This window comes from Castor canadensis, chromosome 8 (assembly GCF_047511655.1).
Source record: "Castor canadensis chromosome 8, mCasCan1.hap1v2, whole genome shotgun sequence".
Lineage (NCBI taxonomy): Eukaryota > Metazoa > Chordata > Mammalia > Rodentia > Castoridae > Castor > Castor canadensis.
Window position 1 is genome coordinate 155,984,412 of NC_133393.1, and position 27,748 is coordinate 156,012,159.

At 48.1% G+C, this 27,748-nt stretch overlaps 1 long non-coding RNA gene across 11 annotated transcripts in view; it reads left to right on the plus strand.

Annotated features, from left to right (window-relative positions):
- Positions 1 to 390: 390 nt before the first annotated feature.
- Positions 391 to 27,748, plus strand: part of LOC141425867 (uncharacterized) — a 99,836-nt gene continuing 72,478 nt past the window's right edge. For 5 of the 11 annotated variants that reach the window (XR_012451047.1, XR_012451046.1, XR_012451044.1 and 2 more), the window contains exons 1-3: positions 391 to 1,733; positions 11,264 to 11,416; positions 20,079 to 20,199. This is a non-coding gene — a long non-coding RNA (uncharacterized lncRNA). Of the gene's footprint in view, positions 1,734 to 11,263; positions 11,417 to 20,043; positions 20,200 to 27,748 lie in introns of all 11 variants that reach the window. The other 6 variants (XR_012451048.1, XR_012451054.1, XR_012451045.1 and 3 more) reach the window with 5 other exon arrangements.

Consider the following 27,748-nt stretch of genomic DNA (forward strand, 5'->3'; position numbering starts at 1 on the left):
CCCTGCCCCCACCAACGGGGTTGCTGTGACAGAAGTGAGGGGGCTGTCTCTCCTGCTGTATCTCATCACATGATGCCCTCCACTGCGTAGAAGGAGCAGAAAGGGCTCCCCCAGCTGCTGTGCCTCCATTACTGAACTTCCCAGCCTTCAGAACCATGGGAAGTAACTTTCTTTATAAGTGACTCTGCCTGTGGCATTCTGTTTGCTATAGCAGCAGAAAGTAAGACAGAGGGGAGCTTCAGCCAAGTCATGCAGCAAAGGAGCACAGGTCAGTCTGTGGCCCAGTGTACACCACTGGATCCAGCCAATCAGACTGACCACCAGCCCCTCTTTGTGGGAGGAAAGAGTAAAGAGACACAGGTGCACCAGAGCAGGGGCGGGGCACTGTGGTCTCCTCCTTCCTGCAGAGTGTTCTGGTCATCATTCCCATGACGGAGGGGAACACCTGCTGGCTCTTTCTGGGCTGGCTGGTGAATCTTCCTGCATGGATGGCACTGTCTTTTCACAGGCTGTGCCTCCAAGTTTCTTTCTTGAAGCCAGGGTCATTTTGAAACAAACTGGAATCCCTTAGAAGCCAGGCTGGAAGTATATCGAACCTGCTGAGACCCACCACCCGGAGCCAGGCACTTCAATCAGGTTGGAAATCTCATCTATGAAATACGAGTGGACTTGGTAGAGTAGAAGTTCCTGCCAGATCCCTGCCTTGAATAGGTGAAAAATCAGACGAATGGGACAAAAGCAGTCAGCAGGCACCTTCTCCCCTGTTGTGGAAACCCAGGAGGACTGAAATAAATGGTGGGGTGTGGTGGAGAGAGCTCTGGAGCCGAGCACACCCGGCCGCCCGTCCTGGGCTACCACTTTAACTGCCAGCTGGGATATGTTGGCCTTGTGGCCTGCTCTGCCCGAAACTCCTTTTTGCAGTGCTAGAGTGGGGCGCTCTGCTGGCCTGACTGGAGGCTGCTGCAGCATTTGTGAGGTGGTGTGAAGCACCCCCAGAGAGAGGGGCTGGAGGAAGGGCAGTCCAGCACCTGCTTTCTGGAGGAGGTCTGCCCTCCGGGAGCTATGGGGTCAGCTTTCCTGGACTTAGGGGCATCTCCACAGGTACTGCACAGTGGCCTCTGCGCCCAGGTGGCTATCACACAGGTGCAGACAGAGTGTGTAGGCACCTGGTGCCCTTCCGTACTTAATCCGGGAAGCCTCTTCCAGCTGCGACAGTTGGTAATTGAAATGCATGATGATTGTGCACAGTAAGATGACATACCTGGGGCGAGTTTGGATGTTTGCGTTGTTTCTCACTCTTGACTGTTAAAGACAATGAGGCAGTGGAGCAGTGGAGCAGGGGAGCCCCTCCCCCACTAACATTTGGGACTGTGATTCCTTTTGTTCTGATTCCCAGGGGTGCTGTGAAGATGCCCATGGGTCTTGATTTGTGTGTCCAAATTGCTGTTCAGAAGTCTGCACCCGTTCATTCCGTCACCTACAGCACTTGACTGCATCGATTTTAGCCTGCGCCCGCCTGGACTCTGAATCGTTTCTCAATGTTTTAAAGTAAATATGAAATGGGGCCACATTGTTCTTTTTACCAAGTGAGGCAGCTCTGTGATGTGTCAGCTCGGCTAGGCAGACTGAACTTCCCAGAATCCTCCTTCCTGTGTGTTTCCGCTCAAGGACTGCAGGAGGCTTCTCCTGGCGCTGCAGGGGCAGAAGTGAAGCACCAGACCCTGGCAGCACAGGTGAGTTGTCCTCACCTGGCTTATCTCAGGGACATGGAACAGGGCTGGCCAAACACTGCTCTTCTCCTCTGATGTGTGTGCATGCGTGTGTGTAGGTCCACAAGGAAGGGCTCTGCCTCTGTAGAGCACAGACCAAGGATGGAGGCAGCCAGGATGTGGGTCTGTCCACCCTGCTGGTGCTGTGGACTTGCCACCCATCTTTCCTCCACTGCTGCTGATCCGTGAGCTTTAGGCTCCAGCACCACATGCAAGAACGCCTTAGCCACCCCCCAAGGTGTCAAATCGCTAGGAAAATTCCATTGTCACCTCCACCTCCATCACCCCATCTCCATCACACCCATGCCCACCTCCTTCATCAACCATCATGGCCATCATCTCCACCTCCATCTCTGTTGCCTCCTTCTCCATCTCTGTACCATTGGTCCTACTTCTCTGAATCCCCACTGGTTCAAAAACCATTGCTTATTTGAAACTATGCCATCAGTGGACACGCAGCAAACAGTGAACACCAAGAAGGGTGACCCTCCTGACCAGCCCTGTTCCCAGTCCTCCACCCCAGGGGCAATGCACTTAGAGTTTCTTACGAATCTGGGAAAGTGAGTTCATGCATATATATAGGGTTATTTTGGTTTTTACACAAATGTATGTGCTCAAATCCCTGTAGGATAAATTCTTGGCACTCGTGGAAGGGTGACTCTGATGGGTGGTGTTACAAGGATTATTCCAAGCAGCATATTTTTCTGGATTGTCACCTGTTCTGATCTTCTCATTATTCCCTCTCCTTTGGGTACACCCCTCTGTTTTGCAGAGGTCAGACCTGGAAATTCCATCCTCCCAAATCTTTTGTCAATTTTTGCCAATGAGGGCCGCCAGTGTGGAATTTGGAAGCCTAACAGAAAAAGAGGCTGACGTTAGTGATGCAGTGAGAGCTGGGCTTCAGTAAAGTCTGGGTGGGTCTGCCAGTGGCGTTCAGGGACAGTGCGCACATGTCACTCCTGCACACAGCTGAGGTCTGCCATAGTGGTTTCCCACGGCTTCTACCCTTCTTGGATTCCCAAAGCTCCCCAACCTTTACTCTCCCCACATTTTTGTAAGCCTGTGATCCCCGTACTAAATCCCCTCCGGAAGGGAGGTTCCTGGAGGGTTTCCATTCTCCCAGTCAAACCCCAGCTGACGCACCCCTCACCACCACCAGTGCGTGAGATGCCATGGCCCCATCTGCTACCCACACAGCACTGCCCAGCACCGGGGTCTTTGTCAGTCGCGTAGGTGAAAATGGTAGCTGGTGGTGGTTTGAATTTTAGAACTCTGTGTGTGCGCGTGTCAAAGAGCTGCTAGTATTCCATCTTTTGTAAGACGGCGTCATGTCCTGTGATCACTTTCTGATGTGCTACTGCTCTTCTTGTTGCTCTGAAAAGCTCTTTTTAGGGAAGGAGGTACCTTTCTCCACCATACAAACCCTTCCTCCCCCACCCCGTCTGCTGTTTGTCTTTTGACGCAGGTGGCATGTGTTCCCCGACATGTAACCAAGGACTCCATGTGACGAGACGGCGAGCTCTCGGGAAGCAGTCCTTGGGCTCCTTTGTGTTTCGTGCAGCCTGCGCACCTTTTGGCCATCTTCTTAAGCTTCTGTGGCTTCCTCCTGCTTCTGCCCTGCTCCATCGGGGCTGAGGGGCCGAGTGACCATTTCCTAAGGCGCCCCTGCCTCCGGCACCTCTCAACTTCTGCTTTCCCAGTGCTGGCACCACATTCTGATGACTAATATCTGAAACTGCTACACTTCTTTGTGGATTGCATCTTTAGCATCATAAAGTGACTTTTTGTTTTATATAATGTCTTTTGTCCCCAAATAAAGCCTGTGTGACGTTGATTGGCGGCCCTGGCCCTGCTTGTCACAGCGCATCTGCCTGGGTGCTTTCTTCGTCAGCGTCTCGGGGGCTTTGGCTTCAGCTTATCTCTGGGAGACACACGCGGTCCCTGGGGCCTCCTCCTGAATGGTTTTGACCTTTTATTGAGGACAGAAGGGTGAGGTCAGCTCTGCTGTAATTATGAACTCCACTTGTGCTTGCCCTTCAGAGCGTTTGTCACCAGGGTCCTCGTATCCTTTGCTTTGTCCGTTTGTTTATTTTTACCATTTGGAGGGTGGAAGTTTGCTTTGGAAGCTGTCTTGTAACTCTGTATTCTACTTGGTCCTCTGTGGACACCCAGGATGAATGATCAGATGATTGTGTCTCAACTTCCCAGCAACCACGTTTTATTTGGCTATATTTTAAAATCTTAGCGCCACCCTTTGTGCTTTTAAAATTGACTTACATACCTACTAATAGTCTACTAATTGATTCACACACCTATGAAAATATTTATAATCTGAATTTATATCTAATGTGCACACACACATCTGTTAATGATGTATCTGTATCCATTAGTGGTTGCATGTAGGCATACATTTATTAGTTGATTTGTTGGAGTTAAATATATCTTTTCTTTCTGGTACTAAGCGATGTGGAAATCTGTGCACCTCACTGCCTCTCACACACCCTGCCCTTCCTCTATCAGTCTTCCCCTTCCCTAAGTTACTGTCGGGTGTAACACCGATACTCTCTGCTCCCTAAGACGCTGCACTGGTCCGGCTGTATCTTCAAAGGTCAGCTAGCGTGCTCCCCACTGCTGGTTCTTTGCCCCAGTTTCTTCCTCTCTCTTTCAGTTGGCCAAGGCTGTCCTTTGGTAGTTTCTTCAGGGTGAGACCTTCCTAAGGATTTTTTTCTAGATTTTGAAGTTTTAAAAATACATTTGAATTCTGCCTTTGTATTTTAAAGACAGATTGGCTGGCTCTAAGACTTTCGGGTTGCAGTTCCCTTTGGGAGGACTTGGTGGGCATTCACCTGTTTTCTAGCACTGAATGTTGTCCTGTGTGTGACTTGCTTTCCCTCAACTCTCTGAGGAACTCCTTATCTTTAAAATCAGCAACATTTGTGGCGTCTTTTGCTAATATTTTTCACAACACAAATACTCTTTTAATTTGGAGACTGAAGTCTTTTTTTTTACTTCGAAAATTATTCTCAAAGGATACTAATTTTTTTGTGTGTGTGGTACTGGGGCTTGAACTCAGGGCCTACACTTTCAGACACCCAACCAGCCCATTTTGTCAAGGATTTTTTTGAGATAGGGTCTTGCAAATTATTTGCCTGGGCTGGATTTGAACTGCATTCCTCCTGATCTGTGCCTCCTATGTAGCTAGGGTTACAGGCATGAGCCACTGGTACCCAGTGTCAAAGGACACTAAATTTTTTGCTACATTAATTTTGTTTTCAGGTTTGAGATGCCATTTAAGTGTGCATGGGGTATTCTTTATCTGTCTTCCACCTCTGTCTCTTTGTCTCCTACCCTCCGTGTCCTGCTGACTCCCAGGTCAGGTTGCTGGCTCCCTCCGTCCTGCTCTCCATGGCCATGGCCGTGTTTCCACCTGCATTTCCATCTGTGCTCCTTCCAGTCAGCCTCACATCTCACACACGGTTTGTTTTCCTTCTGCTTTCCCCCGAGCTCTGGCACTTGTTGTCCTGTCTTTTCTGTTATCTTTCATCTCTCCTTTGAGATCTTGTCCACAGAATTGATTGCTCTATGAAGTTTTAAAACCCTCCTAATCGTGGTGAAATGCTTGGGGTGTTAGAAGCCAGTAGAAGCTCCCTGGTGACGCAGGGTGTGTTTGGGGTGGTTATTTTGATTTTACTTCTTGCTGTCACACTAGGCAAGCACAGAGTTCACAGCACAGCTCCTCTCCTCTCTGCAGCTCTCTAAGTAACCACTTCCCACACTTGTAGCTTCTCTGGAATTCCTGGTTTAGCCCCTGCTTTGCCACTCTGGACACCTGCAGACTTCACCCACAGCGCTTCTGTCATGCATGCCACCATTGCCCTTGTCCTGGGAGGAGCTGCTGGTTCCACTGTGGTTTTGTCTTTCCCTAACATCTGCCACCACAGGCCTTCTGCTACTCTGTTTGTTCTTGACTCAATACAGCAGCCCTCCTCACACCCCCAGTTCAGGGCTACAGGTGTCTTTCTGGTTCTTTTCTTTTCTGGTTTTGGTGAACGTCTGATAGGAGGAGTGGGAAACCATTGTCTTTCTCTTGCTATTTAAAACCTGCTCGAATAGCTTCAATTAGTATTTCTCCAATAGTGAAGCTAAATATTGAAAATGTATCCTAAATGAGGACCTCACAGAAAATCTGGCATAATGCACAGTATAGTTGGATACGAGTTGACTCTTGTTGACTCTATAGTCCTGAAGGTCTGGCAAAAAGGATTCTAGTGATTCTACCCTGACCATGTAAGTTCTGATGGCAGGAAATAGGGCTCACTTAGCACTTGGTGGGGACAACAGCACAGGGCTCAGTAACAGTGACTAGCCCACACCTGCATTAGCCAGCGCAGTTGTCTAACAGTGGCTTTACATAGCCACTCAGTCACAGATACATATATGTCAACCATGATGACATTGGAAGTGTTGCCTCAGTCCCTCTCGTTTAGGACTTGCTCATGCTAGGGGATACTTCTGTGTCTCTGTCCTGTTCTGCCCTTGCCCTTTCCCCTCGCCGACTCTGAGTCACATGCTGACCTTGCCAGGCTGTGGCCTCATGGCACGGGCACATGCTCGACCAGAACCTTGGTACTCACTGTGAGACCCCTCTGAGCCATCCAGTGTCATGCCACTGCCACATCAGAGCCTCTGCGCTCTCCTGCATCTTACTGACCTCAAGCCTGTGCAGCCTCGCAGACGGGGAGGCAGCCTTGCCCCATGCTCTGTCAAATGTCTGGGCGCGGCGGTTCTGAGCTCTGTGTGCTGCTCTGCTCTCTCCTGCAGCTGTGGGAGGGGCTTCCAACCCGCCCACAAGTGAAGCCCACATCCTGCTTTCATGGCTCTGGGTGCTGCCCAACTGGTGGTGTGGATCTCAGAGTCCCCCTGCCCCAGGCTGCAGCCATAGGGTCCTCTCTTACCTGCAGTGCCTCTGGATGAGTGAACACCAGCCACTGGCTCCTACATCAGCTGTTGGTTGTGACTCTGTCTCCATACTGCCCTACATACGCTCAGGCAAAGCTAAGTATGTTCTATGCCCTTCTGGGTTTGTTCCCCCCGAAATGCAGTATGTAGAATCACCTTCTGTAAAAGCCCTGAGAGCAGGATGCAGACACTATTTTGTGGGATGCTCTCAGAGTCACATCCAGGACACGGCCCAGTTTACAGGGGGCCCCTGCACCGCAGGCTCTCTCTCCAGCTGGGGAAACAGACACTCAAAAGGTGTCTTAGGAGGGTCATAGTGACATGGTTCCCTGAGCCATCTGTAGGTGTCTAGGGACCTGGCTCCATCCTGGGTGCTGGGAGAAGTCACTGAAGGTCTTAAGTGGAAGGCAGGTGACGAAGGAGGTGACATAATCTGGTTTGTTGAAGAATGAATGGGAGGGACCACTTTCCAGTGTTTGCAGAAGAGACCCCTGAATCAGGGTCACCCTAGTGAAGACTTAGAGGCCTGGAGGGCCAGGCTGGGCCCGGTACTAGAACTGTGCTCAGCTGAATGGGAGGGGCCACATGTGTGATTCATTTATTCACTTTCCAACTCCTGGCCCCAGGTACAGAGACAAAGATCTGTGTCCCCAGTACCCTCCAGTGGGCTTTCCACCAAGATGGTGTGTCAGGACACTTGGCAGACTTTACATCAATCTGATGGACTCCCAGGGCCCCTTGTTAGGTGTTCACAATCTGACAGCTGACCTTAAAACCTTTCCCTTCGTATTATAAATGTCCTCAGCAGACAGAGCCTGCAGATTTACAGTAAGTTGGGAGAGAGCTGAAAAGACACGCTGTCTGTGCTCAGACTCTTCCCTGAGCTCCCAGGATAGCCAGGCAGGGGAGAGATGCAGAAGTCACACACACTTGCTGTTATGAAAACTAGGGGGCGGGGCTAGGAAGATGTCACCTGGGCTCTGTGAGGAAAAGAAAATCACTTTCCCATCATTGCCGAGCTTTCAAATTAATTTATTGCAATTAGAGAAATGGCATCAATTCTCATGCACATCTGAGTTACAGCTCTGCAAAAGCAGCCACACAGCAGGAACAGAGGACAGAGACAAGCCGCCCCAACTCTGTCCCTCAAAACTCTGATTCTTCCCCTCCTCCAAGCCTGCCCAAATCATATCCTTCGGGGAGCCAGGCTAGGCTTCTGCTAGCTCAGTGCTGGTCCTTTAGCTTCAGCTGACCCTGTGTGGCTGTGGCCAGCCACACCATTTTGTCCAGGCTGGGGTGTAGCTCAAGCCACATGGACAAGATTCTTCCACCTGCTTAGCTACCAGTTCTGTAGGTGTCTGTGGTATGGAGGAGACTGGAAAGGAAAAAGAATCCCCATCCCACCCATAGCCTGACCCTGACACTGCCCTTCCTGTGAGGACAGGTGCCACTGACACTGGGGCCAAAGCAGGTCTCTTCCCTGTGTGAGATGACAGGGGCATGGAGGGTGAGGTACAGCCCTGTGCTCATAGGGTCTCTGGGTATGGGTAAATGTCCTGGGGTAGCCATGACACATGACCACACAGTGGTTTACACACAGACATTTCTTCTCTCACAGCCTGGAGGCCAGAAGTCTGAGATCAAGGTGTCCACAGGGGAGGCTCCGGGGGAGAGTTTCCTAGGCTTGTGGTCATGTCTTTCCCTCCATCTTTACATGGCCGCCTCTGCTTGTGTGTGTCTGTGTGTCCTCTCCGGGACATGAACCATTGACCGTAGGGTCCACCCTAATCCAGGATGACTGTGTTTTGTGATCCTAACCTTAATTACCAAATAAAGTCACATTCTGAGTTCCCAGGTAGACTTGAATGGGGGGAATAATGTCCTAGCCACTGGGGATCCCTTCGAGCTCTGAGCACTGCAGCTGCCTAGTCAGAAGCACCTAGAACTTGGATTCTTCGCTTGTTCCTGCTGCCTCTGCCCCTCCCTGGCCATGTCCGTGTCCATGTCTGTTGGGCCCCTACACTGACCAGAGCCTCCATGTGGTCTCCTAGCTCCAGCCTTATCCCCTCCACACCAGCTTCCTGCTAGTGGTCAGGGACCTGGTCATCCTACATTCTCTTCAGATCACCCTAGGGTCCCACTGCCTTTGGCACGGAGCTGAGCCTCCCCCATGACAGACCAGGTCCTTCCCATCTCTTGCTGGGCCCTCCAACACCTTCCCAGCTCTGTACCAGCCAGAGCCAGCTGTGTACCGGTTAGGGCCAGCTTTTTTTTTTTATTACTCAAAAGTATGATTGATTTTAATTGCCTTTTTAAGTAAAAGAAAAGAAAGTGTCTAGATGGAACTCAGAGAGGATGGCCCCTTGCTAGTGGGGTTTTATTTTTATTTATTTATTTAATTCGTATGTACATACAATGTTTGGGTAATTTCTTCCCCCACCCCCTCCCTTACCTACCCCATCTCTAATTTTCTTGCAGAGAGAGTATAAGCAATAACAGGAAGGAACAAGGGTTTTTGCTGGTTGAGATAAGGATAGCTATACAGGGCATTGACTCACATTGATTTCCTGTGCGTGTGTGTTACCTTCTAGGTTAATTCTTTTTGATCTCACCTTTTCTCTAGTTCCTGGTCCCCTTTTCCTGTTGGCCTCAGTTGCTTTTAAGGTATCTGCTTTAGTTTCTCTGCGTTGAGGGCAACAAATGCTAGCTAATTTTTTAGGTGTCTTACCTATCCTCACCCCTCCCTTGTGTGCTCTCGCTTTTATCATGTGATCAAAGTCCAGTCCCCTTGTTGTGTTTGCCCTTGATCTAATGTCCACATATGAGGGAGAATATATGATTTTTGGTCTTTTGGGCCAGGCTAACCTCACTCAGAATGATGTTCTCCAATTCCATCTATTTACCAGCGAACGATAACATTTCGTTCTTCTTCATGGCTGCATAAAATTCCATTGTGTATAGATACCACATTTTCTGGATCCATTCGTCAGTGGTGGGGCATCTTGGCTGTTTCCATAACTTGGCTATTGTGAATAGGGCCGCAATAAACATGGGTGTGCAGGTGCCTCTGGAGTAACCTGTGTCACTGTCTTTTGGGTGTATCCCCAAGAGTGGTATTGCTGGATCAAATGGTAGATCAATGTCTAGCTTTTTAAGTAGCCTCCAAATTTTTTTCCAGAGTGGTTGTACTAGTTTACATTCCCACCAACAGTGTAAGAGGGTTCCTTTTTCCCCTCATCCTCGCCAACACCTGCTGTTGGTGGTGTTGCTGATGATGGCTATTCTAACAGGGGTGAGGTGGAATCTTAGTGTGGTTTTAATTTGCATTTCCTTTCTTGCTAGAGATGGTGAGCATTTTTTCATGTGTTTTTTGGCCATTTGAATTTCTTCTTTTCAGAAAGTTCTGTTTAGTTCACTTGCCCATTTCTTTATTGGTTCATTAGTTTTGGGAGAATTTAGTTTTTCAAGTTCCCTATATATTCTGGTTATCAGTCCTTTGTCTGATGTATAGTTGGCCAATATTTTCTCCCACTCTGTGGGTGTTCTCTTCAGTTTAGAGACCATTTCTTTTGATGAACAGAAGCTTTTTAGTTTTATGAGTTCCCATTTATCTATGTTATCTCTTAGTTGCTGTGCTGCTGGGGTTTCGTTGAGAAAGTTCTTACCCATACCTACTAACTCCAGAGTATTTCCTACTCTTTCCTGTATCAACTTTAGAGTTTGGGGTCTGATATTAAGATCCTTGATCCATTTTGAGTTAATCTTGGTATAGGGTGATATACATGGATCTAGTTTCAGTTTTTTGCAGACTGCTAACCAGTTTTCCCAGCAGTTTTTGTTGAAGAGGTTGCTATTTCTCCATCGTATATTTTTAGCGTTATAGTTATAGTTGTGTGGCTTCATATCTGGGTCCTCTATTCTGTTCCACTGGTCTTCATATCTGTTTTTGTGTAGGGCCAGCTCTTAACTGTGTGCAGCTCCCTGGATGATGTCCTTCCTCTCCAGTCTCAGGCTTGGGGAATTCTCTTCTGTTCTCGACGTCTTCTCTTTTGCTTGCTTACCCACCTCTTCAACACCCTCCAGTCCTGACCTAAGTCCCTCTGCCACTGGTGCCTCTGGGCCTCAGCTGGCCTGGTACAGCCAGCACATCTGCAAGCACTGAGAACTGTGAATGCCAGCTGGGAGTTACCGGTTCAGGACTGGTCTCTGCATGTGAACTCCAGGAGATGGCTCCTTGTCTCCCAGCATCTGAGAACTGATTGTGGAGGGAGTAACTGTGAGAGCCTCGGAGTGGGACCTCAGGCCCAGCTGGACCATCAATTCTGTGCGCAGTTCTCCCGAGGATCCTCACAGGGCCCCTTCAATCACTCTCTAGCCTGACAGGGGCAGCCAGGCAGCGTCCTTTCCCCACTCAGAGTATTTAAATCCTCCCAATGTTACTTGCAAAATGATGGAAACCCCAGAGAGGCGTCCCAGGGCACAGGAGCCACGGCAGCCCGCCATCCACTCTGATGGTAAATCTTTCTCTCCGACAGCAGACGACGTCTGCAGTGTTTCATAATTGGTTAGATGAAGAGCCCCTATTTTCCAAGATGTTCTGGAATAACTCAGTTTTAAAGACCACATCCTAACAACTGGAATGGGCCGATTATTCCAGGGGAATCTGCTGAGAATCATTGCTGCAAAAGGTAGGAAAATGTGCCTGAAAAATTGCTGAGACTTTGCTCGGAGACTCAGGTTTCCATTACCAGGAGAGACGTTAATCCCATTTGTTAAAAATGTTTTTTGAGGTTTATTTCCAATGGAAGGATTTGTTTTACTTAAGTGTGCCCTCTGAAATGCTCTTGGTGACAGGGCCATCCATCCACCCTCTGCCTGTGACTGCAGGAGCGGGGATGTCAAGCAGGGGGAGTCTGGAGTTGGCTGAGGGTCTGCCCCTCCCCAGCCCTATGGAGAGTGGGGGAGAAGAGCTGGCCATGGGCCAGTTGGAGAAGTGGTGCACACACCACTCCCAGCGTTTGGGGACGAGAGGAGCACCAAGTGCTGACGCAGCCATTACTAGAGGGACAGTTGTGCCGCCATGGTTCAAGCATCCCTGGCAGCTGTTCAGGTCACGATTTTCTTTCATGGTGCAAGGGAGAGAAGGTAGACCAGGAATGGAGTCCTGCAAGTACCTCTGGGACCACCTGACACCGTCCCTCTTCCATGGGGGCTCTCAGGAGATGAGCAAGGTCAAGTGTCCCCTCCATGACAGTATAGTGTACTGTGATACTGTCAGACTGCAATCCTAGGTCATCCAAAGCTGGTGGCCTTCCCATTTCAGGACCTCCTTCTGAACCATCTGCATTGTGAGTTTGAGGTGCTGGCTGTAGCTGATACCTAGTCCTGGGTGCTGTCTGGGTGATGGCTCCTTCCCAGCCATATGCCTCAGTTTGTGCTGTGATGGGTCCACAGGCCCCTGTCTTCCCCATCCTAGACAGGTGGCACTGACCCTTCTTTGTACCTTCCCCCCTTCCCCTGCTGGGCTCTATTTGTCAACTGTCTGGGGAGAAGTAAGGACCAGGGATCTCCAACATGGTGGTGGGCGGGGCTGCAGTGTCAGAGGAGGGGCCCCGGGCTCCTCCCTTGTGTGCTCAGGCCTTCTGACCTTCCTCCCTTCTTTATCACCTGTCTGACTTGGAAGGACAGTGACAAAGGACAAGGAGCAACCGTTTTGCAAGAATCACTTACACGTGGCCTGGAGAGGCCCAGGGCCACCTTGCTGGAGCCAGCTCCCTGCTGTTTGGGGGATTTCTGGCAGCCCCAGGGCCACCAGGCAAGTGCCACAGTAATTAACAGCTCTATCTTGGAGCTCTTCATAGCGCCTTTGTCCAAGCCAGGAAAGCTTTTTATGCATTCTTCTCTATGAACCAAGAGCCTCGCCCTTCGGGATGACTGCGAGGCTGGAAAGTCGGCTGCCAGCGGGGGCAGAAGATTTGTTAGGCAATGTGAAGGAGTAGAAAAGGACACGAGAGATGTTCACTCATCAGCAACATGCGTGGGGGCCCTGTCGATGGCAGTACCTGTCTTCACCGCACCATGCAAGGGACCCTAAGGTTTCTCTGCTTGTGGGGACCTGAGTCACAGCCCCCTGTGCACACAGACCTGGCCTGGGCACTGCCAGCTCTGCCTGTCTCCCTGGAGCACATTTCCTTGGGAAAACATCCTTTCTGGAGATGACACTTTCAGGTATGGCTTGCTCAAGCCGGGCTGCCAGTTCATTCTGCACGTCCCCTCTTGCAGCGGAGGCTGTAACACCTGCATTTCTCCTGAAAACAGGCCCATGTTCAAACCGATTTCTAAAACCTGAGAGGGTTCATCTGTTTTCCCTTTCAAATGTGAAATGCATCCCCACAGGACCACATCCACTGGAAATAAGTAAACTGTCCCCTCAAAAGAGGCTAGTGACCTTCTTCTTGTCACAGACCATGGCTTCTGTCTGCTGTACTGGGCTGGCTGGTCCCAGGGCTTAGGACACCCCTGCCCTTCTCCAACAGCTTGGGTGCAAACACCCTGAGTCTTCCCTGTGGGTAAGGCAGGCCTGCAGGCAGTTACAGACTACGGGTTGGGGACAGGCAGCTTTTTGTCAGCTCCAAGCTCTAGCAGGGATGTTTGAAGACAGTCTAAGGGCTCTGAGGGGTTCAGGAGACAGGGCTGGCTTAGTGCCCCTGTTTGCCAGCGTCCATGAGGCAGGTCGTGACAGGAGTCATTATTTGATGGCAGGAGCTTGTCCTCGGGTGGTAGGACATGTGGTTCTGCTGTCAAACCTCTGTGTTCCTAGTGACCCTCTGCATGGTCTGACAGTTATGTCACTGTCCTAAGCTTCAGTGTTCTCAGTCACAACATGGGGTAGCAGTGCTTCCCAGAACGAGGGTGAGAATTAAACAGAGTGATGCAGGCGGAGCCCAGCTCCTCACACAGGGCAAGCACTCAACGTGAAGTCTCTCTCCTCCTCCATCTCCTTTCCTTTCTTTGTACTGGAGGCTGGGACTCTCTTAGGTCCCCATCAGGACACATGTGATGGAGGTTGGCCTGGGCATTGTCACCCTAAATCTTCCACCACAGCCCTTTACCCTGATGTGGTGGCTGATGTCCTGCAGGCTCTTGCTCCCACTGTTTCACTGGGATCCTCCGTGGGGAAGCCGTGCCACGAGCACGGTGAGGACCCAGGAACCCAAGGCTCAGATGGCCTCTCTCCTTTGCAGAGTACCAAGCCAGGGGCCGGCAGAGCAGAGTTCACAGCCCTCATTCCCCTGTGTCCTTCTGTGGGCTCCGAATCAGCCATGGGTCTCAGGTGTGGCCACCCATGAGCCCTGGGTGGGGTGACCTGCGCTCGCTTCAGCTGCTTCAGCGCCAGGGCTCCTGGGCCTGGAGGAGACAGTCCCCACCCTTGCCGGCTGCCATGCTTGGGGTTGGCATTTGTCCATACACACACAGTGCCACTCAGAGAGGGACTGGCCCCAAAGCCAGTGCACAAAACAAATAAATATTTGTTCCAGAAACTCTAGTGATTTCAGGTTTATTGTAAGTACACTTGGTGCGTGACAGGCTGATAAATCTTCCTGCGTTTAGATGCTCCTGCTCCGAGCCCTGGCCCCAGCTCTTGTCATTCCACACTTGTGTGGCTCCATCACAGAGGCAGCGCCCCCATTCCAGCAAAACTTTCGGATCTGGGGGCCCCTGCTCATCTGTCCCCTCCTGCCTCAGCAAAGACTCTGTCCCCCTCCCCGCCCCACACTCCTCTGAAAAAGTGAGGCTGCTGCTGGTAGAAGGCCACCAAGATAGGTAGGGTTTGTTTCTGAGCCTCCACTGATTCCTCTGGGGGTGGCTGGGCACTGGCAAGGGGAGGCTCCCCTGAGACGAGCCCCGGGGGCTCAGGAGAGGCTCCCATCACTGACTCCCAGTGGTCCAGGAGAGACAGTGCTGCCTCATCTTTTCCTGGAGACTCCCAGCCTTTGTGAGCAGCCAGTGGTGGCAGTGCACGGAACACACGTTCTGTGTAGGCTCCTGCACCGGGACTCAGGAGAAGACTGTCTGCACCCCGCAGTGGCTTCTTCTCCTGGGGTCTCTTGTTCCCTGTGCAGTTAGTGGAAGAGGGAGCATTGGTTGGGGACTGTGAAGTTCTAGGTGTTGGTTTAACACCTTTATCATGGACACTTCACTGACACAACAGCGTTTGCTGAGTCCCTCCTGCGAGTGGCAGGTTCCCTCCTGCCACCAGGCTCTGCCTCCACCCCCCGAGCTCACATGTGGGTGGCTAGCCCTAAGCTGTTGGGGTCCACTGGGGCTGAACCAGTGCTGGGAGAAATGGGTCTGGAGCCAAGTGGGTATAAGGAGGGCCTGGGCTTTGTGTGGTTCTGCTGCTGTGGAGCAGGGACAGGGCTGGATCAGCATCCTGGGGCAATGGTGGCCCTTGTACTGCCCAAAAGTGGTGGTCAGTTTCCAAGATTTGGTGGGTCACTTTTCTGTCTTCCTCTTTGGGGACTTTGATGGGGGAGAAAGGAAAGCTTGACATATTTTGAAGCAAAGGACTCTGAAGGCTCTGCTGTCTGGGTCAATATTGTTAGAGGAGGTTGTGTCTGAGCACCAGAGAAAGGGCTGGATGGATGGGCGGATGGCTTGGGCCGGAGAGTGGGTGGCCCTGACATCTTCGTTTTTTGTGTTGTCCATTCCACACGACATTCAAGGACAGAGTGTCCTTTTGTATCTAGATCTGTGTTTCATTGTTAAGCTCATCTCTGAGCAGAGAACTGACTGAGCAGAGTTGAAAAGCTATTGGAATATTTCAACCATTAAGAGCAGGGTTGGCAGTCCACCATCTGTCTGGTTTTGAAAATAAAGTTTTATTGGAGCACAGTTGTACCCATTAGCCTAGGTGCTGCCTGGGGCCACTTCCCACACAGGAGAAAAACCCTTCATGTGAAAAGTCAGCCAACGCTGATCCAAACAAGGAAGCATCCACACACTCACCAACTGGACATGAGAAATTTTAACGTTTTGTGCTATTGGCTAACCATTAGATATTCAAGTTCGCTTGTTTTTAAAAGAATAAAAGCCACAGTTGTGTTCAAAGTCCCCTTTGTGTCCCCATGGACCCTCTCCTCTTCCTCTGTTAGCAGCAATGACCATGCACACTGCATCTGCTTCATTGTGCACACACAGACTGTGTGTGTGTGCACAGTCAACGCCCAGTGTTGTTCGTGGACTTGAAGTTTGTAGGAGAGGAATTCACATATTGTATGTATTTCAAGACACCTGTTGGAGAAGCTCAGTCATTGTGGCTGCTGTGCTTGCCGTGACTGGCCATCCATTTCTGCTTGGGCAGGTGCAAAGTCCATTTCCCTCTCCTGGCAGACACAGTCACAGTCACCATGCCCAGGGCTGTCCACGTCTTGTGAGTTTGTGTGCAGACATCTGGACGCGGAAAGGCCGTGTGTGAGGTTTGTGCCTGTCTGCTATGAACACCCAGTGACCACAGCTCCCACGTCCCAGGCCCTTTCACGTGGATTAGCTCACTAGTCCTCACAGCAGCCCTGTGATGCATAGGCTGTCGTCCTCACCTGACAGCTGGGACAGAGAGGCTGAGAAGTGGCAGAGCTGGGATGCAGACCCCTGGCCATCTCGTTCTAGTGCTGAAGAGATAAACCTCAGCCTCCCGCTAGGCAGTGGACTCCATTCCCTCTGCACCCTCAACTGCAACCCTCTGCCAGGCTGGCATTTGCCACGGTGTGCTCAATGAGCACTTCCTGTTGTTAGTGATGAGTGAGCTCTTTTCGCATTTGGTGGCTCTGATGGTCAGTTCTGTGCCTCAGCTTGGCTGACCCCAGTACTCTGTTATCTCACCAGACCCTGATGTAGGTGCCGCACTACAGGAGGTGGTGAGTTTTAAGCACAGGGGCTCTTCCTTTTCCTTTGTGCGAGGGTTGCTATCAGGTGAAGGTCCTGATAGCATAAACCAAGTTTTTTCCAGAGAAGAAGAAATTCTGCCTCCAGGTTGCAGTGCCCTCTGCACCCTGATTTTCCAGCCTCCGGCAGGGTCATGACCTTTCAAATAAATCCTAGCGATTGCTTATAGTTCTGCCTCACAGGAGAGCGCTGGCTGCTATAGTGGCAGTGTGTGACTTCTCTGTGACTTGCCTGCGTGAGCCTTTAAATATTGCAGATACCCGCACAGTGGTGGGGTTGAAATACCTTCCTCCAGCTGTGACTGTTTTTGATGAACAAAATTTCATCAAAGGTGGGGTTGAAATACCTTCCTCCAGATGCTGTTTTTGATGAACAAAATTTCCTCCCTTCATTGTTGGTGGATGTGTATTTCTGTTTGTTAAGAAATTGCTCTCTGCTATGAAGTCCCCAAATCTTCTCTCAGATTTTCTTTCAAAGTGATTGCAATTTTCTTTTTGCTGTGGAGGCTTCTTACCCATTTGTGGGAGCCGGTGTGCATGTGACGAGGGAGGTGGGGTGGCAGTGGGTGCCGGCCACAGGTGCAGTTGCTCCCCAGGGCTGAGGTGACTCAGGGCTCCGGTCCAGAGTTACATGGTTTCTGCCTGTCATTACCTGTTCTGTGGAGGATGTAGCTAACTGGGGTTGGTGGTGCAGGAAAACACTGCACCCAGACCAGGATATTAGAATCTGACCTGTGATTTATCAATCACGTAAAGTATTTATGTTGTAGTTTCAATGTGACAGGCTTGGAGATACAGGACTGTCGACAACAGAGGTCTTACCCTGGGGCACAGTAATGTGCTCTGCCACTGTCACCACTGGCCTCGTGTGGCCCGGCCCTGGGGCTGGAGACCTGGGAGGTGGCGATCTGTACACATCACTCACGGCCTGTGGGCTGGGCCGGAGGCTCCGATGAGAAGGTGCCATTTGGACTTAGGAAAATGACCTGTCACTGCTGTAGCATATTTGAGGCAAACCTTGGCCCAACACTCTGCAGGACTGTGGGTTCAAATTTTTTATTTTGTGTACCTGGACACTCATCCCAGCAGCATTTACAGAATAATTCCTTTGTTCTCTACCAATTTTCGTTTTTGCCCTGCTGTGAGAGCTGTAGGATTTGTGCTTAGCTTGAAGTCTGCATCTCTATCTGGAGGAGACTCATTTGCTTTTTGGCTGGAATGAGAGGTCCTGGAGCCCAGGCTCACTGCAGTCCCTGAGGACAGCCGTCCAGAGCTGGGCTTCCAGCCCTGAGGGTGCAGCTTTCTCTCCTCCCAGGTGTGTGGATGGTGAGCGGCTGATTCCTGCTGATTGTATTCTCATTTATGATTTTTTTGGGCAATACTGGGGTTTTGAACTCACGGCCTTGTGCTTGCCAGGCAGGCGCTCTACCACTTGAGCCACATCCACAGTCCATAATGTCACTGTTAACATCAGGTCCCTTGGTTTATTTTTCTCTGCCTGTGTCATTATCACGCTCATTCAATTGCTTCTGTGCTTTGTGGGACAAATCCCGTACCTTCGTTTTCAGTTCAGAAGTTTCTTCACCAGTTCTGAGCCCTTCGTTCTTCCCAGATGAATTGTAGGGTGAGTTTATCAGACCCCACAATTAACCCCGTTGGGCCTGGGATCTGATCAACTATCAGTTGACTTTGGATATGTGTCATCTTCACAATGTTTTCCCTTTTCTTGGATGACCACGCTACACTTCTCAGTTTACCTGTGTCCTTATGTGTCCTGCATACGTTTGTTACCTTTATAAACTAGATTTTATATTTTAGAACAGTTTTACATTTATAGGAAAACTGAGCAGAAAGTGCAGAGAGTTCCCATAATCCCTCCTCTTGTTCTCTTAAGAGAAGAACATTGTGCATTTGTGTGGTGTATTTGTTACAAGGAATGAATCAATATCACCACCATATTAACTAAATGTACAGTTTATGTCTTAGGCACATTCCATAATTATAACAATGTGTCTGAAGCTGGATACTTTATAAAGAAAAGAGGTTCATTTAGCCCACAGTGCTGGTAGGTCAAGGGTGTGGTGCTGACATCTGTTTGAGTGTTGAGGGTGGCATCACAGTGGTGGGAGGGATGTGAGCAGGACATGCAGAAGGGGACTGGCCTGGGGTCGGGGGAGTCCCAGGCTCCTTTGTAACTGTCCAGGGTCATGAGAACTAATTGGAGTCCTGGATAACTGCAGCAATCCCTCTGAGAGTGACCAATACGCTCCTTAAGTAGATCCACATATTCAACACAGCCTCTATGGTAATCCAGCTGAATTTCTTTAGTAATACATATATTGATTCTAAAATTCACACGTTACATCACGGGTCCCAGAGTAGCTCAAACAACCTTGCAAAAAGAACAACCTTTCCAAACTTACTGCAAAGTTACTGCTGTCAGGACGGTGTGATGCTGGCATAAGGATGGCAGATATCAATGGAATAGAATTGAGTCCAAAGTAAACGCAGGTGCCCATGGTTAATTGATTTCTGAAGAAGGTACCAAGACAACTCAGTGGGGGAAGGAAGAGGCTTTTCAACAAATGATGCTGAGAAAACTGAACGTCCTCATTCAAAGGAGGTTGGACCACTGCCTCACCGCACAGAAGCACCTCAAAATGTGGCAGGGACAAAATTTAGCTCTTAAATGTGGGAACCAAAACTAAGATAGTTGCAAAAATCCCAGATGTATAATCTTCACAGTCAGGCAATGGTTTAGTAGAGAATTCAGTAAGACCCAGGAGACAAAAGGAAAACAGATTAACTGAGCCTCACCCAGCTAAAACCTTTTGTATTGTGAAGACCACCATCAAAGAAGTGAAGAGACGACCAAGAGAACGAAGGAAAATGCTTTGTAATCGAATGTGGTAGGGACTTTTTTCTAGAACATATAAAGAACTCTACAGCTCAACAAGAAGAGACAAATGGTCCCATTAAGATGGGTCTTTTGTACTACAGTGGATGTATTTTTCACTGTTTAGGATGTCTTCTGGGGCTGGAGAGGGTTGCTTTGTTTCGTTCCAGTTTTGATGATCATTACATACAACATCTGTTTGGCCAAAAACTCAACTTGATTCAAAATTGTTTTTTGTCCTTTTATACAAATTTCTTTCCCCACCCCTACCTCTCTCTGCCTCTGTCTCTGTCTCTCTCTCACACACACATACACACTTACATACACAGCCCACCTTTGGAAATTTGACATTTAATTTCATAAATTCACTTGAAAAAATTCATGTCTGCTGTTGTTCTTCCTGACCCACCCTTTACTCATCTGGCCCCCTTCAATGTCTATAGAGAAATCTGGTATTTCTTGCTGCCCATTACAGGACTTCTCCACATTATGACTTTCTGTCCCAGCTAGAGTCCGAATATGATTTCCCAGAAGCCCCTGCTACCTGAACATAAACGAAGCCAACTTCCATGAGCAGGACACTCTTGCAGAAGGCACGAGTGTGTACCGTGAGACCCTACAGACTACCGAGGTGAGTGCGATAGTGTTTTCTCTCTTCCTCAACTACCTGCAGCAAATCCCCTGGTGTTCCGGGCCCCGTAGTCGGTGGGTTTCCACGGGAACCATTTCATAGTGTACTTACTGGTTTTCTTGGCTTCTGTCTAAATAGCATCCCAGCTTTGTCCCTTCTTAGAAATTTTGTAAGCTAACCAATAGCGTGTAGCACATCCCAGTCTGCTTAAAGTGAATTCTGTTGCCTGCAACTTAACATGGTCTGACACAGAATAAGGACAGACCTTAAAAAGGCAGAACTGCCTCAAGTGACCGAAAACGTGGTGGTGAATTTGAGGATCAGTTAGTGCAAGTGAAAAGTGGATGGGCAGGCTAGGGACCCAAAAGTCACCTGGTCCAACAGGCTCCATGTGTCTATTCACCCTGGCACTGGGCTTAGGCACAGCCATTCTTTGGAGCTGGCTTTTCTCCAGAAAATGTCAGAAATACAATCACCAGTTGAATGCAAGAGAAAATGGGCAAAAAAATTTAATAAACATTTTTTCAAGTAGATAAACATATGGCCATTAACTGATTAAAAAAAAGATGTTTGCTGTCAAATGTCACAAGAGAGATGCAACTCAAAGTCACAATGTGTCACCCTTCAAACCCAGTAGGATGGAGAAGTAAGGAAGCTAGCTGTGGGTGGTGGCAGAATGTGGGGAAATGAGGACTCCAGTAGGATTTCAGGTGGAGTGGCTTCTTCAAACACCCAGAGGTGCCTCCCTGCACAAACGCAGAGCCACCTCTGATTTGTTGGTCTGCTCAAAAATGGCCCAAGAGCAGCAGAACTGTTCCCAAGCCATACAGCTGTACATGGTGTAACAACATGTGGTGACGACTGCAGTGCCCACCAGCTGATGAATGGACAGACAAAACGTGGTACACGAGCACCGAGAAATATTTGACAATAAGGAATAAAGTACTGACACAGTCTACAACGTGCATAGATCTTGAAACATGCTGCTAAGTTAAAAAAAGGCTAGACACAAAGGGCCAAATATCTTATGATTACACTGACATGGACGTTCAGAGTAGAAGACAGTACAGACAGAAAGTGCATTAGTGCTGCCACAGGCTGAGGGTGTGGGGCAGTGAGGTGAGAGGGGAGTGACTACAAGTGGGTGCTGGGTTCCCAGTCATCATGATGATGAATTCTAAAATTGATAGTGGTGATGGTTACACAGCTCTGAATATACTACAAGCTATTGAATTGTTCACTTTGCCAAAGAGAATTGTATACTGAGTGAATTAAATCTCCATAGGGCGGGTTGGTCGGTCTGTCTGTCTGTCTATCTTATCTCTATCTATCTATGTGTCATCTACTATAAACTATATATGTTATGTGGTTCAAAAATGAAAAAGACGCCTGTCTCTTCCTTCCCTGGGTGTTTACCTCACTGGGGAGCTGCATCCCTGTCCGGTCACTGATTTCAATGAAACATGAAACGGCTTGTGTGGGCTGCTGTGGGTCACAGCATGGACCTGTCCAAACAGCTTTGTATTATTTGTGGAGCATTTTTATCCTGAATGGGTATTGAGTTTTATCAGGTGGCATTTTTGTACCTATTTTGGCGATTATGTGTGTTCTTTTATATTCTGTTACTTTTGTGTATTACAATAACAGACTTTCTTAGGCAGAGCTGTCGCAGCACTCCCGTGAAAACCTTACTTGGTAATGATCTGCAAAGGCTGCCTGTAGTCATACGTGACTCTTTGTGTCTTGCTTCCCTATCTTCTGGTGTTGGATTATAATTTTATTTTCTTCCACTGACTTGTCCAGTTTGCATTTCTAAGTTGGGTGTATTTCCTTCTCCTTAAAAATTTATTTTTGAGATACACACAGTAAAATCTGCTTTTGGCTATATAGAAGTGAGTTTTGACAGCGTCTCTGAGACACAAAGCTAGAGAGCGGGTACCATGTCCCCAGAACACCCCTGTCCATTGCTCTGTGGTCAGCTCCTCTTCCCACCCGCTCTGGGACCACAGTCTTGTGTGGACGGGGTGTCAGGAAAGTGGACTGGAACTGTGTGCAGCCACTCCAGCCAGGCGTCCTTCACTGAGCACCATGTTTGAGAGCCGCCCACGTGGCCAACCTGAAGCTTGGCACTTTTCATTGCTGAGCGCTCTTCCACCCCCGCTGGGTCATGGCTTTGCCGACTGGATTTCTCCGTTGGAGAAGCTGCCTTCGCTGCTTCTTCCCCCCAGCACATTCGAGTGTTCGCAGAGGCTGCTGCGCTCACGTTCAGGCTTTTGTGTGACTGTACAGAGTGGCTGTTGTTACGGGACACGAGCTTTATAAGAACTGGCCAATGAGGAATGAAATTACGTTGTCTGCAGGCACATGGATGGAACTGGAGAACCTCACGCTAAGAAGTGAGCCAGGCTCAGAAAGGCAAAGGTCACATGTTCTCTCTCCTATGTGGAAGCTAGGCCTATAAGCTAAATCTGTAAGTTAAATGTATATATAGACACATATATGATCACACACACACACACACACACACACACACAGTGGGAGAGATAACAAAGTTGTTTGGTGAGTCTGAGGGGCTATGGGAGGTGGGAGAGATAAAGAAAATGCTAGAGAATGAAAAATATTGAAAGAACTCGGCTATATGTGAATATACTATAATGCACTGAACTGTGAGCTGTTGAGTATTTGGGGAGCATGGGGGAAGAGGAACGGGGGAGGGGGCTGATTTGATTAAAGTACAATGTATCCAGGCCCGAAGTACCAAGGCGAACCTCCCTTGAACTATCAATATACACTTAAAAAACGGAAGATCAGGAGAAAAAAATAGGTCTTTTTTCAGGGATGAGTGTCCGTGAGAGGTGGTGGTGGATGAGAAAAGGGGGACTGGGGGGAATATGGTAGACTTTTTTGTATCCGTATGTGAAAATAGAAGATGAAACCTGTTGAAATGTTCTAGGAAGGTGAGAGCAGGGGAGAGGGAGCGTGATGGAGGGGTAAATCCAACTAAGATACATTAAGCACAAATGCAAATAGCACACTACACAACTATTATATGCTAATAAAAGTTTTAAGAAAGAACTTGCCAAGCTCCAGTGGCCGGGCCCTTCCATGTCACCAGCAAGGCGTGGGAGGCCAAGGTGCTTGTGTGTGTGCTGCCGCCATGGTTCTGCCAGGTTCTTGTAGAGTGGTTTTGGTTTTGTCCACTTTTAGCAGCTCTAACGAGGTGTCTGCAGCTCCCTGATGGCCAGGGCTGTGCAGCGCCTTTCCCTGGCGTTGGTTCTCCACGTCCTCCTCAGTGAAATGTCTGCACTGATACTTGGCTGATTTTCCCTGGGCACTGTTTTCTAATCACTGAGCTCTGGTAGGACTGAGTCTTTTGTGAGATGTGTGAATTACTAACATTCTTGCCAAGTTCTCATTCTCCTAAATGTGCGCTGCACAGAACAAAAACTCCGTTTTTATGAGTTCCCATGTGTTTCTGCTTTATGAGTTGTGCTCTTGTTGGTATATGTAACAGCTCATCCCTAACTCAAGGTCACACAGATATTTCTCCTCTGAGTCTTCCAGAAATTTGATAACTACAGTTTTTTTCCCCACTTTTATTAAGATATATTTGTTGTGGGGGGGGGTGTTCATTGTGACATAATAATTATATTTTAAGCTTAGGTCTCTGGTCCATTTTTTAAGTTACTCTTTGAGAAAGGTACAAGGTTTGAGTCAAGGTCTCCCCTCTGTCTCTTTGTCTGTTGTCTCTCTGTTCTCTGGCTTATGGGTGTCTAGTTGTTGAAAAGACTGATTTATCTTTGTCTCATTGTCAAAAATCAATTCCCCATGTTCACCTGATCCGTTTCTGGACTCTGTCCTCTTCCACTGACCCACAAGTCTGTTTGCCCACAACACATCATCCTGAAGACTGTGTCTCGAAATCAGTGCAATGTTACCATGTTCCTTTCTCCCTCCCCACAATTGATTTGGATATTCTAGTTTCTTTGTCTTTTCCATATAAAATTCAAACACTTATTAACTTGTGTTTGTCAGATGCATTCGTTTCTTATAGGTTTTTTTAAACTCATAATAATTGTGGATCTGAAAAGTTCTCTCAGTTTATGGCTTTTATTATTTTTGGTTTCTTCTTTTTATTACCTGATGTTCATTTTGAATCCTCACTAAAGATTTTTGCTGGTAATTATATTCTCTCTGCATCTTGCTGGGTTATTTTCTTCTATGTAGCATTTTCATTTATGTGTGTCTCTATATGTATACGTATGCATATGTACACACGCATACAGATATATTCCCATCTCTTGTAATTTTTCTGTGTGAGTTGTCTTCACATGTTTCTTATAATCAGGAATTACTTAAATTTTAACTCCAACCTTGTATCTTCTGGACCAGTTGCTCTTTGTCTTTGGGGGTGAGTTACACGCTCAGATCATGTCTGGTGTATTCTGTGCGTTTTGTCATGCCTTTCATTTCTTTCTTCTTCTTGACTTCCACTGGGTTAACAGTACTTCCTAAATTTCTTATTTGCATTGTTGGTTTGGAGGTTATATTTTACAATATATTATTGATAGTGATGGGTTTTTATTTGGGGGGATTCTTTGGCAGTCCTGGGGTTTGAACTTAGGGACTTGCACTTGCTAGGCAGGTTCCCTACTGTGTGGGCCACACTCCAGCCCTGTAATTACAATGGTGTAATGTTTTTTCTTTCCATCTTAAACTTGCAATATTCAATTGTACATTTTTCTAGTGAAGTCTGAGTATGGCAGCATAGAAATCTCTTTCTTCCTGTCAGCCATCATAAACTCCTGAAAATCAGAAGTTCTAGATCAATGGGTTACCAGGAGCCTATCTGCTGTTACTGGAGAAGGGAAGTATTTACAAAGCATTCCACATTGTTCTAAATCCCTTATCCAGTTTCCTAGAATGTGTCTAAAACACAGAAAAAGTCACAAAAAAGTAAACCCGAGCGTATTAGGACATGAAATGTTTGCGTGTCAGTCCAAGGTCACCACACTTACGGTGGTAACAACCATGCTTTGTAGGCAGCAGTACTTCCAGTCTACGTGCTCAGCTGCAGCGTTGTTATGATTGCCACACAGCCTGGCGTGACACAGAAATAAACACACTTCTCGGGAAAATTCAGAGTCTCATGGACTGTTGGTGACCCCCAAGACTCATATGGGAAACCCTAATCCAATGTGATGGTATTTGGAAGTGGGGTCTTTGAGAGGTGACAGGTCATGAGGTAGGACCCTTGTGAATGGGATTAATCTTGCTGTAAGAAGAGACCAGCGAGACCAGTCCTCTTTCCTGCTAAGTGAGTACACAGAGAGTCACTGACTGATGTCCCTAGCCCCCACCACACTGACATCTTGTTCTCGGATTTTCTGACTCCAGGATGGTGGGAAGTGCTTGCTGCTTGAGTCCTGGTCTATGGTCACTTGTAGAAGTTGAAAGGAAGACCCAGGCTAAAATCTCTAATGGACTTCAGGGCAGATTCTTGTAATGAACTATTGCTCTTCTAGAGAGGTGGACACCTAAAGTCCAGAATCAGCTGAGAGGAGTGGGGGGAGGGGGAGGCAGTTCCTATGTGTCCTGGATGGAAGTGGATGGGCAGAGGACTGTGACAGAAGGACGTTTGAGGCAAGATGCAAGACTCAGAAGACCCGAGGGGCTCTCCACCCTTCAGTGACTGCTCTGAGCAGGGCTTGACAACACTCTTGGAAACACTTGTAAGCTGCCGTCTTTCTTCTTGTCTTGATGCTCACTGTCATAGATTTCTTGATAAAGGGTCTTGGTGTTGCTTTGCTCTTTCCTTTGAAGGCTCCCGTCACATGGCAGTAGCATTTGAGGGTCCTATTTAGCACTGCATCGGCACAGCCTTCGTGGAGTGAGGCCTCCCACGGGACCAGCAGCATCCAGATATACATCCCTACCCTTGACCTGGGTGGGCTTTTCAGAATGTTCACGTGTGTGATGCTGGCATTCTGCCAATTGCATTTGAAACCTTCTGGGTGTTGTTTTGTTTAAAATGCTGGGTCGAGTTTTGGGGGCATAGATATACATGTGTCCCCACAAAGCACAGCTGAAAGGAGTACAATGAGAGGTAATTAAGCTCCACGAGCTGCCCCACAGAAGCATGGTGGAGGAAGACTCACAATTGACGGATCACTCCTGTTTCTCCCCAATGCGACCTGGACTTCAGCAGACTTTATCACACATAGACCACTCTGCCATCGCCCCTTCTGTTACCGACATCTGACATTCTTCTCTGCCTTTTAAACTCTCCAGGGCTGCTGCCATTGTTTCACAGTGACCATGCGATGAAATTCATCAGTCTATACATCATTGCCATCTATGCTTACTCTGGAGCATTCTGGAATGCCACAAGCTGCTTCTAGATGTACTTTTCTTCTTGAAAGGATCCTGTTGTGGCTCTTGGAGGGAACATCTTTGCTGGTGAATTTCACTTTCTCTTTTGCTGGCGTCATTGTTGATATGGGTGTAGATTAGTAATTATCTTCCCTCAGCCTTTGGAAGACAGTCTCCCATCTCTTCTGAGCCCTATCACTGCTGACGAGTCTACTGGTCCATTTAGTTCATACCTTTATTGACATCTGTCTTTCCCTGTGGTAGAATTTGAGCTTTTCTCTTCCTTCCTACTGTGGTGCATCTCTTTGCTATGTGTCCAGTATTATCAGATAGACAAAGGATCACCTGGACCATTGTTCATCTCTGCAGGTAACACACCTCAACTGACCCTCATGGAGAGAGGGGGTCATCATTTTCACGCCACCACTAAAAAAGAAAGATGCCAAGGGTAAGGGGTCTAGTGTGGGATCTCTGAGTAAAACAGGGACTCCAGCGAGCTACAGCCTTGCTGTAAGAGTCAAGGGGTCATGGACCCACCAGGAGGAAGGGTAGCAAGGAAAACTGACATTTCAATCTCCTCTGAGATTTAAACACACTCAGATTTGCAGTTTGAACTCAAATTTTAATCACAGATTTTGGTCTTTGGATAGCAGGGCTTTCAAGTGACAAGCAAATGAAGATTCTCTAATCTAGACAACAGAGTGGCGTGACTTCAATTTCACACGCCATGTGACTCGAAATGAAGGGTATGTGCAGACATGTGTCCTCTGCACAAACCATTTTGTCCCTGTGCAATAAGTTCCTCAGGGTGCCCTCCAGTCCACTAACTCTCTCTTTAACTGTTTCACTTGAAATCCCTTTTGAGCACTATTTTATTTCAAGGACTATAGTTTTCATTCTCTAGCTTTCTAATTATTTTTTAAGTAAACATTTGCTGTTATTTTTATATATCTGTTTTATTTTTCTATATTTTTTGTGCTTTTAAAAATACATCCTCATTCATTCTGCTATCATTTTAAGCATCTTAGTGCAATGATTTGAGATTCTGGAACCAATTATTCTCATTTTGAGTCATTTTTTGTTCTAATTATTAATTTTCTCATCTTTCTTTGTGAGCATTGGGACACTCCTGTGTTGTGGGAGGGGTGAGTGGCTTCTGTCCCCTTTACCCCATTTT